Source organism: Falco cherrug, chromosome 5 (assembly GCF_023634085.1).
Source record: "Falco cherrug isolate bFalChe1 chromosome 5, bFalChe1.pri, whole genome shotgun sequence".
In the NCBI taxonomy this organism is placed as follows: Eukaryota; Metazoa; Chordata; class Aves; order Falconiformes; family Falconidae; genus Falco; species Falco cherrug.
In genome coordinates, this window is record NC_073701.1 from 71,135,972 (window position 1) to 71,144,999 (window position 9,028).

At 43.3% G+C, this 9,028-nt stretch overlaps 1 protein-coding gene across 9 annotated transcripts in view; it reads right to left on the minus strand.

Annotated features, from left to right (window-relative positions):
• Positions 1 to 9,028, minus strand: part of NRF1 (nuclear respiratory factor 1) — a 74,220-nt gene that overhangs the window by 63,025 nt on the left and 2,167 nt on the right. The window contains exon 1 of one of the 9 annotated variants that reach the window (XM_055711868.1): positions 2,849 to 5,230. The exons of the other annotated variants lie outside the window; for them this stretch is intronic. The gene's annotated coding sequence lies outside the window, so the exon portion shown is untranslated. Of the gene's footprint in view, positions 1 to 2,848; positions 5,231 to 9,028 lie in introns of those variants that run through there. 9 annotated transcript variants of the gene reach the window in all.

The window sequence follows — 9,028 nt, forward strand, 5'->3', positions numbered from 1 at the left end:
CAGCATCAGTGTCATCTCATGAGAAGGAGGGATCTAAAATACCTTTGATGATCTGGGCCACCATGACATGAAGGAGTTTTTTTCAGTTAACTAGGTTTCATACTTCATGTATCCAATCAGGTTAAAAAGCTCTTCCTATGCACTTAGTACATAAGAATGTTTTACTTAAAAAGCTATTTCCAACTTCTGGCTGTATGTCTAGATAAACTCCAAATTCCCTGTGAAGAAAGCCTGGAATAATTCATAAGTGAAAATGGATCCAGCAAGAAATACATGTTTTGCCATTTACTAATAAAATCAAATCCTGTTTGAGTATAATTACACCTGTGAAATTGTCTAGTACTGCTTTTTGCTATTCTGGCACAAAGCCCTCTACACATTTTTTAAAGTACATACATCCTTATATAGTTGCTTTCTAATCAGCAGGTTTCAATGGTTATACTAACCAAGAACTAACCTCATTTGGAAACACCACCACCACAAACGAAGAGATCACACGCCATGATTTCCAGAACAAACCTTGACTGAAATCACTCATGTTTGTCAAACCTCGTTAGTCTTCAGACACTTGTATCTACTCTGATGACAACAGTCAGAAACGGTCTGGGTTTGGTAGCTCCCCAAGACGGTCTGAATTAGAGGAGCTGCCAACCTCCAGGTGAGGGAAGAATTAGAGGACAACTTTTAAGAGAAGATGGCCAGTCTCGGTTTGGTGTTGCCCTGGCTGCTTTTCTCCTCTATCTGCGCCAACACTGGCTGGTACCTGGAAGCCACATCTCACACAAAACCATCCACCTCCCAGCCAGGCCTAACTCACATGCGCACAAAGCTTCCTTGAAGCATTTCCTGACGATGCTCATCAAGAAACCACTTCCAGGTAAAATCTGAGATGGCAGGAGGTCTACAACAGCTATTACAATTGCACAGGCTTCTGCAAGTGCAGCTTGCAGCCGAAAGCAGACAGGAGTCACCGTGTCCCACCACTCAGCTGCACTACATACCAACAAGCAAGACCCAGACCTCTTCCTGGTCTTTCCTCCATGGGAAGAAAAGATGTGCACATAAACAGGTGGTTTCAGACTACTGATAGCAGAGATTTAGCGCTTTCTGTGATGTCCACTTGTTACATTGCATTGGCATCTTTCACTGGTTAAATTAATTAATTTACCATTTTTTCTCTATCTATCTATATATATATCTATAAAATTAATTCACCACCAGGATAAATTTGATACTGTTCTTGTACAAAATTCTGCCTAGAGGGAATTACCAGTGCAGGTTTGGTAAGGAAACTATGGTATCCACCAGGGACAAGATTGATTAATATCTCAATTATCAGCACAACTCATTTAAAATGTACATTTAAATCCCTTTTTCCATGGCCACGGGAAAAGCCTTGCCTTGCTCGTGGAAAGAATTTGCTGGCCTACACCTCAATCCAATAAAAAATGGCTCTTTCTGGTGAAGTATCTGTCTCGCTGGAAGCCGCAGAAGGTTTTAGATGGGACTGACTTCCTGGGACTTGAGACATTGCCTCCTGTCAGCAGCAACAACTGATACCCTGCACAAAGGCAAGATAAGACATGCTAGTTTACCTCTCTCCTATCAAGAACAAGGCAAACATCTTATTTCATAGTGGCTTACAGTGGCACATGGACAGTTGCCGCATGTCAGCAGAGATGTGGTAACTCAAGCACTAAGAGAAACTACACAAATTAGCTCTCGTTCCACAGCGTCCTCCTGTGGCATAGTATTAGTATAATGATCCTTTTAATTAGGATGGAAAAAAACCTCCCTATGCTATCAGTCTCAGCATGAAAAGACCTAAAATAAAAATTGATTCTAGAAAACAAAACCAAAACCTCTTCTATTTATGTGATTTTTTTAACAGCATCTCACATAAAAGAGCAAACATATCACACTGCAGGAAAAACTTCACACACAAAGCCTGGAAAAGAAACAAAAAGGATTTTACACATATTTATTAGGCATAAAACTCCTGTTTGCTGCTGAAAGCCACCACTGGCAATGTGATAGGACATTCATTTCATGATGTATGATGCAATTTGCAATGGGTCCTTTTTGCAGCTTAATTTCATGTATTTAGCACCAAATGCCTGCAGGAAGCTATGGGTTGAACATTAGGATGAAGTGGTTTCTACTTGAAGACTCTTCTCAGTCCTTGGCACAAAGGCGATGACAAGGGTGGGCAGGACTTCACCACAGTACTTTACCCAGGTGCACAAGGCGAGCTGGAGCAGATGCCTGGTCTCCCACCTGCCCAGGCCAGCAGGAAGCAGGAGCAGCACATCAGAGAGAACATGAAGCTCTCCAGGAAAGAAAAAAAAAATAAAATAAAACCACCACAGAACCACTTTTAAGTTACCCCAGTAGCTGAGCTGGGCTGGACTGGCTGCCAAAGCAGTTTCTCGCCTCAACCAGAGCAACGGTACTTCACAGGGAAAGCACAGCATGTACATGCAGAAGGACTCCGCTTTTTTTTTCAAGCGATTCATGTAAGTTTTTTATTTAAAAAAAGGTAACAAAAAGTACTATGGTGGAATCAATCCTCCCCATGAAGACAGCAAGAGAAAGGTTAGAACACATCTAGCATTCAGAAACCCATGGGAAGAGCATGCCACCACATCTCGGCCCATGTCAGCCAGCGAGTGTAATCCAAAACTGGAAGTCAAACTACACCATAAAATCGTAAACCATGGGGTGGAATTTTCATTTAGCATTCCCATGCCTCCCCCCAGGTTCTGCAGGTTTCACATTAAGCACGGGGGGGGGGGGGGGGGGGGGGGGGGGGGGGGGTATGCGATACACAGACATGACTCTCCCTTACCAGTATCCACCAGTAACACCTGGGGCAGAACCTTCTCTCCTAAAATTGTTTGCAGGATGTGTAGTCTGACACGAGTCTAGGAAATATAACATGATAAATGGCATTCTCAAAGGTAGTACTTTGTCAACTTACACATGCTTTCATTTTATTTAAAGAACCACACAGAAACCCCAATTTCATATTATTTTACTTTGACCTGCATAGCCCAGAAGTCATTTTAACAGCGTGAAGCAGGTTAGTCATCTCTAGTCAATACAGCTCTTTTAATTAACACACAAAGTGGTCTTTTAAGAATTACGAACCCAATAAGCGCAACTGCCGAGAAAGCTGCTATTTGCTGATCGCGACAGCATTCTTGGCACCGCACAAAGGCACAGCCCTCGCCCCAACAGGATTACTGCCTAAAAGACACAGCGAAGCCCTAGCTGGCTGCATTAAGGTGCAAATGTTCCCAGTTTTAATCCTCTTTTATCGAGAGAGGATTAGCGGTTATGCTGGACTACCACAGAAAAACATAATGGAAGAGTGTTTTACTAAGGGATTCGAAAAAGAGTGTGGTGATGTGACCGAGGCTCAGCAGTGTGAAGTATCACATTAACCATAACGTCCAGTATGGATAAAGTCTGCTGTCTTCAACCTTGGCTAGATGGATCACCTTAAGGACCTGGTCCTCACATCACATTAATTCAACCAGATCAGTATAAGGTAAAGGCAGATGCCACAACCCTAACCACATTTAATTATTTAACTTCCACCCTAAAATGACAAGCCTGGCCCACCCCTGGCTGATGGCTCTGTTAATGATGCAGTCCTCAGGAAGATACTTAATAGGGTATGGCTGATTCTAAACCCAGAATGAGTTACACCAGTATGACTGTAGCTGGTGTTAAGCAGGGTGGTACCACTGTAGCTGGATGAGGAAGGGTACAGGTATTCAACCTGTGTGCACAGAAGGTCACAGGCAACAGATTAAGCAGTGAAGAGCTGTCCCAGACCACAAAAAAAACCCCAACCTCTCTCTCTCTCCTCTTGCAGTTTTATACTTTCACCCTTTCAATTCATTTGCCTTCCAACCCTGCAACATGTACTGAAGCTCTCTGTTGTCAGCCAATAAAAAAATTAAGAACCCAGACCCAGGCATTCTGCCTTCAAAACAAAAAAAAACCCCAAACCCAACAACAAACAACAACAAAAAAACACGCCCCCAAAAATCCTGTAGGGAAAATACACAGTACAGTAACATTCGTTTTCAGGGTCGTCTTTTACCTAACTTTGAAGGTTTTTTCCTACAGCCGTTTTATGAGGAAAGGTGGTGGATTCACAGGTCCACAAACAGCCTCTCACATCAACTGCCTCACCTGCATCCACACAGGGAAAAATTTGGGGATTTTCCTCCAGGCTCAGGAAAAAGGGCATCTCAAGTTACCCTGCTGTGCCCTTCAGGGCATCTGAGGTGACAGAGTACAGCAAGGCTTGGTTCAGTGCCAGTAAAAAATGGGATACCTCCTCCCCTTAGCACCAGGAGCTGGGAAAAAGGACTGGACAGACTCCTTCCCAATGGTTTCCTGTGGTTCAAGAACACGTCTGCTTGCCTGCCCTGAAAAAGACTGCAGATGAGGAGGAAAAACTCCCCGGCAAACCCCCTGGAGAACTAACTGGAGAACTAACGCGCAAAGACCCTGAAAAGTGCAAGTGTCACCTCTGTAGACAAAGCACCAGACGTGAGAAAATCCAGCGCATGTTACATTTGCAGCTGCATATTGTACAGGATTAAGATTTGTGTTTTCTGGAAAAAACTGCACCTACAGCCCAACTACATGAAAGAGATTTGTGTGTGAGTTAAGTCTTAAGTACCTGCACGCTGGATTTAAATGCTGGTTCAAACTTTTTTTTTCTCTAGTATTGACAAAGAGCCTGTTAAGCAGGCCACAGTGCTCTCCAAGCATCCTGCTTCATCCTCAGCTGTCTTCCTCACAGGCAAAACTGAACAGTCAAGACCCAAGCCGTTTGTTAAAAGACAAAGCGGGGTTATTAGAATCACTCACTCACACACACAGACACAAACACACACAGACACCCCCCAATACTCTTCTTACTACGAACAGTTACTTCCTTCTGCCTTAGTTTGAGAAGGGGCACAGGTCAGTATGGCTTGCAGGAGTACTAGACCAGAATCTCAAACTTCCCGTGCACATGGAGAACATCCGAGATTGAGCCATCATGGTTTTCCAGTCCTGACCCACCTTAAGTCAGTGTTCAAGCAGGGTTTTTCCTGCTTTGAATACACAGCATAGTATGCAAATCCTGTGGGAATTCAAAATTTTTAGAGTTCCTGCAACACACAACCATGCATTTGAAACACTGAAAAAGGACCATGGATTTTTATTTGCTGCTACATTTTGTACTTCAGATGTCTTTCACATTTCTTCACCACCACCTCCATCTACATATGCTTCTCATTATCAGGGTTTAAGTATTAGAACTACCACAGGAAAATACACCATTTCCTTCTCGAGCAAGAGACCAAATTTACCGATTTACCTGCAAATTGCCATGAATACTCATGATGCAGAAATAATAAGCCCGAAAAAAAATATCCAAAAGCCCACTTGTAACCCAAAGCAACTATGAGAAGAGCTTCAAAACAACTAACTCCTTCTAGGGAGGAAAGGGAGCAGCACTATTTGAGGTCTCTTCTCCTTCAAAAGGGAAGCCAGGAACTAAAGAATTTTCTTTGTGCCCAAGAAAGTGGCTGCAGAAGCAGCAGCAAGAGACTCTAATGGCTGACACCTAAAATAAACTTATGGGGAAAATAATTAATTTACACATAGAGGATGTTGCAACATAAATAAAGCATGGAGACTCTGGGGGTGTGGTCTCGTAAGTATTTTTGACCCAGACTATGGGGAAGTTTTCCAAGCCTTGAAGTCACCCCCATTTGATTACTTTAATTAGCTGGTTATGTAACAAACAGTGGGAGGGACTCAGTTTCTTTTGGATTGCATTTCTTGGTCACACTGGTTACGAACAAGAAGCTTGCTCTGTAAGTGAAAATATACTGTTTTTCTGCTTATTCATTTGAAGTCAGGTGAATTTTGTAAAGGTACTGAAAAAGTTGAGTTACCTTCCAAGTTGCTATCAGTCTGCAGCATCTGAGCAATTCATTTATTATTTACAGGCCATACAGACAGCACATAGAGGAAACAGATAAAATTCACACATCTGTCTTAGACACAGACTCACAGAGGCAGAAAGCAATCAACATCCAACAGAAATAACGTGAGGAAGCAGAGGCTCAGAGCGCAGCACCAAGCGCAGAATGCACCTCACCATGCTCCATACCAAGGAGACACCTGCTTTCATCCTCCAGCACAAAAGCAGGCTCCATTACCCACTGAAAGAAGCGTGGTCTCTAAGAAAGGATAAAAACGGGAAGAAAAGGAGATGCTGGACTTTAAATCCTATAGAGCCAACGCTCAGATGGAATACACCTTCCATCATGTCCTAAGAATCTTTGTACAGATATGTCTTTCTTACAGGAGGAAAACCCAAAACAAAACAACACAATAATTCACTGACAGCAAAACATCAGCGCACATCAGGATGCCTATCACCCTCCTACATGCTCCACCAAATACAGTCTCCACCTCCCCATTTTCTATCTGTCAATATAAGGGACTCCTTCTGGGAGTCTGGCAGGCGCCTTATCCACAGCAAAACCAGAGCAGCCTCAAGTCCTTCACAAAGCTAAACACATCAGGCAACCTCCAAAACAAAGTGCGTGCACAGCCTTGATTACTTGGCCATCCTCTCCCAGCTCCCCTCTTACTAAGACTCCTGGCAAGAACACAAGGTCTGCTCCTAGTTATAAACTGTACTGTTCCAAAAAGGATAACAGGCTCTGAGGTTTCACAGCAAGTAGTGCCACTGCACAGGGATGAACAACTCCAGCCAGCCCTTTCAGTGGGACTGTCCAACTGGCCCAGCCTCACTAGTTTTTGGGAAAAAGCAAAGACAACAGGGCCAGAATTATCAAGACACCACAAATACTGAACCTCATTGCAATTGCTGCAGTTGATACAGAATAGACCTGAATACTCCCCAAAGCAGTATGGTGCCTGGATGGTCCAGGTTGAGCCCGGAGAGGTGACAGGTTCCTGCCATTCACGGTACAAAGCCCTGGTAGTCTGCACAACACTGGCTGGACCTTAAAACTTTTCTCCACACTCCGCTGCTAATGGTACAGCCTTTACATTGGAAAGCAGCGAGTTTCTGGTGGAATCTTGTTTCAGGTGGGAAAAAAAAAGAGAACATGCTAGTAATGTTCAGCATTTTATGGTGTGCAATACTTGAAAAACAGAAGGGTTTGCACCGTATTTACCTGATTTAGATTCACATGCAAAAAAACCAAGCTGATAAAGAGATCCACAACAGCTGACACACAAATTCACTCACTAAAGCAAGTGACAAACAGATCGGGACAGGGGCGTGTATCTGCATTCAACAGTGGAAATGTGAGAAACCATTAAACTGACCCTCCAACGAACAACCGTATTCGAAACCATAAAACAATAGATTGCCTTTAAAACAGACAGACATTGCCCCAGCGCGGAGAGACCGTGCTAGAGACTAGGTGCCACTTGACTCCTTCATATGGAGGGTCTACAGCAGTTTGTGAGACTTCCAATAGGACATGTCTTAAGATCCAGAAGAGCACAATAACCAGCAACAGAGTTCTGAATCTTGTGTGAAAACTAAACTGGAACAAGTGGAAACTTTTACCCTTAATTTTGATTTACAATTTTGTCCAAATTTTAGACAAGCATGCTCAACAAATGGCTATCTATCAAAGAGCTCATGAAGTTCATCAGAGGAGAGCCACATCAGTCACAAGTAACCTGCTTCAAGTGCCACCTCAGCACTGTTTTCCATCTTTTTACAACATTAACTACTACATAGTAGAAGATTCCCACCATGCAGCGCTAGTTATTTAAAAAGACCAAGGGGTGTATTTTAACATTATTTTATTTAATAACTCGAGCACTGGGTAATCAGCAATACAAAAAATCATAACTATAGTTTACAGATCTACTTCAGAGGCAGTAGAAGACAGTTAAAGTCAGCAGGTAAATTTTACAATACTTCTTGCACTGCAAGTTATCAATACAAGCCAATTCCTACTGACAGCACGCAAAATTCTTACATACAAAAGTCTGCATTAGATTTTCTTGGTAAGAGAGATGCAGGGGCACAGCAGAGTCAGTGCACTCCACTTGCTTCTTTCCTAGAGGGTACTTCTCCAGATCAGAGGAGGGCAAGGCAAAAAAATAGTAATTCCCAAAGCCTTCAAGAGACTGAGAAGCTGCATGGAAATCTCCCTCAGTTGGTAAATGAAGAGCAGGTGCAAGCAGTAATGGAAATATTCTCAGAGCATATACATGCACATGGCAGCAGAAGTTTGACATGATGTAGCCTAGAAGTGAGATTTACTACAAAAGCAGCTCCAAGTGCTCCCAACCTGGGCTCCTACAGACACTTGTGGTTCTTTATTTTCACGTACAAGCCCGAAATCTTCCAGACTTGAGCTTGCCAGAAGTGAAACTGGCTGGTTTAAGTCTAAGAAAAGATGATTCAGGCTCCCAAGCAACAGAAAAATTATGAAATTCCAACACTTGAAGTAGTACTCATGCCAAAATACCTGCAGTCTGAAAGTTGACATCTGTGCAGCCAACCAGTCACAGGGCTTTTGTCCAGGAAAGTTGAGACAATTAATTGAAGTGCAATATTACCGTGCATAATACCCTGCATGGCCAACCCTACTCAGAAGCAAAGTGGCCTTCGCACACCATAGCTTAATCCTCTATGAACAAGTTTATGCCACATGTTTTCCTCGACAGAGATACAGAGAAGGGCAACCTCCAACCGACACAGCACACACTAAGGACTCCCACTGGTACACCTGGTTTTTGCCAGGATGGCTTATTTACTTCTGTCAGGGTATCTGTTGTTCTGGCACACTGGGCAGCACAGTTGAGATGGCACAGTCCACATCCACAACGTAAACTTGTGTCAGGATAACTTACATGCTTGCTATGCAGAGCACGGCCAGGCCAAGTTACCTTCAAAGGAGCATCCCTGCAGCTCAGCAGGTATGGAGTGAAACGCCATGAGTTAATGGGG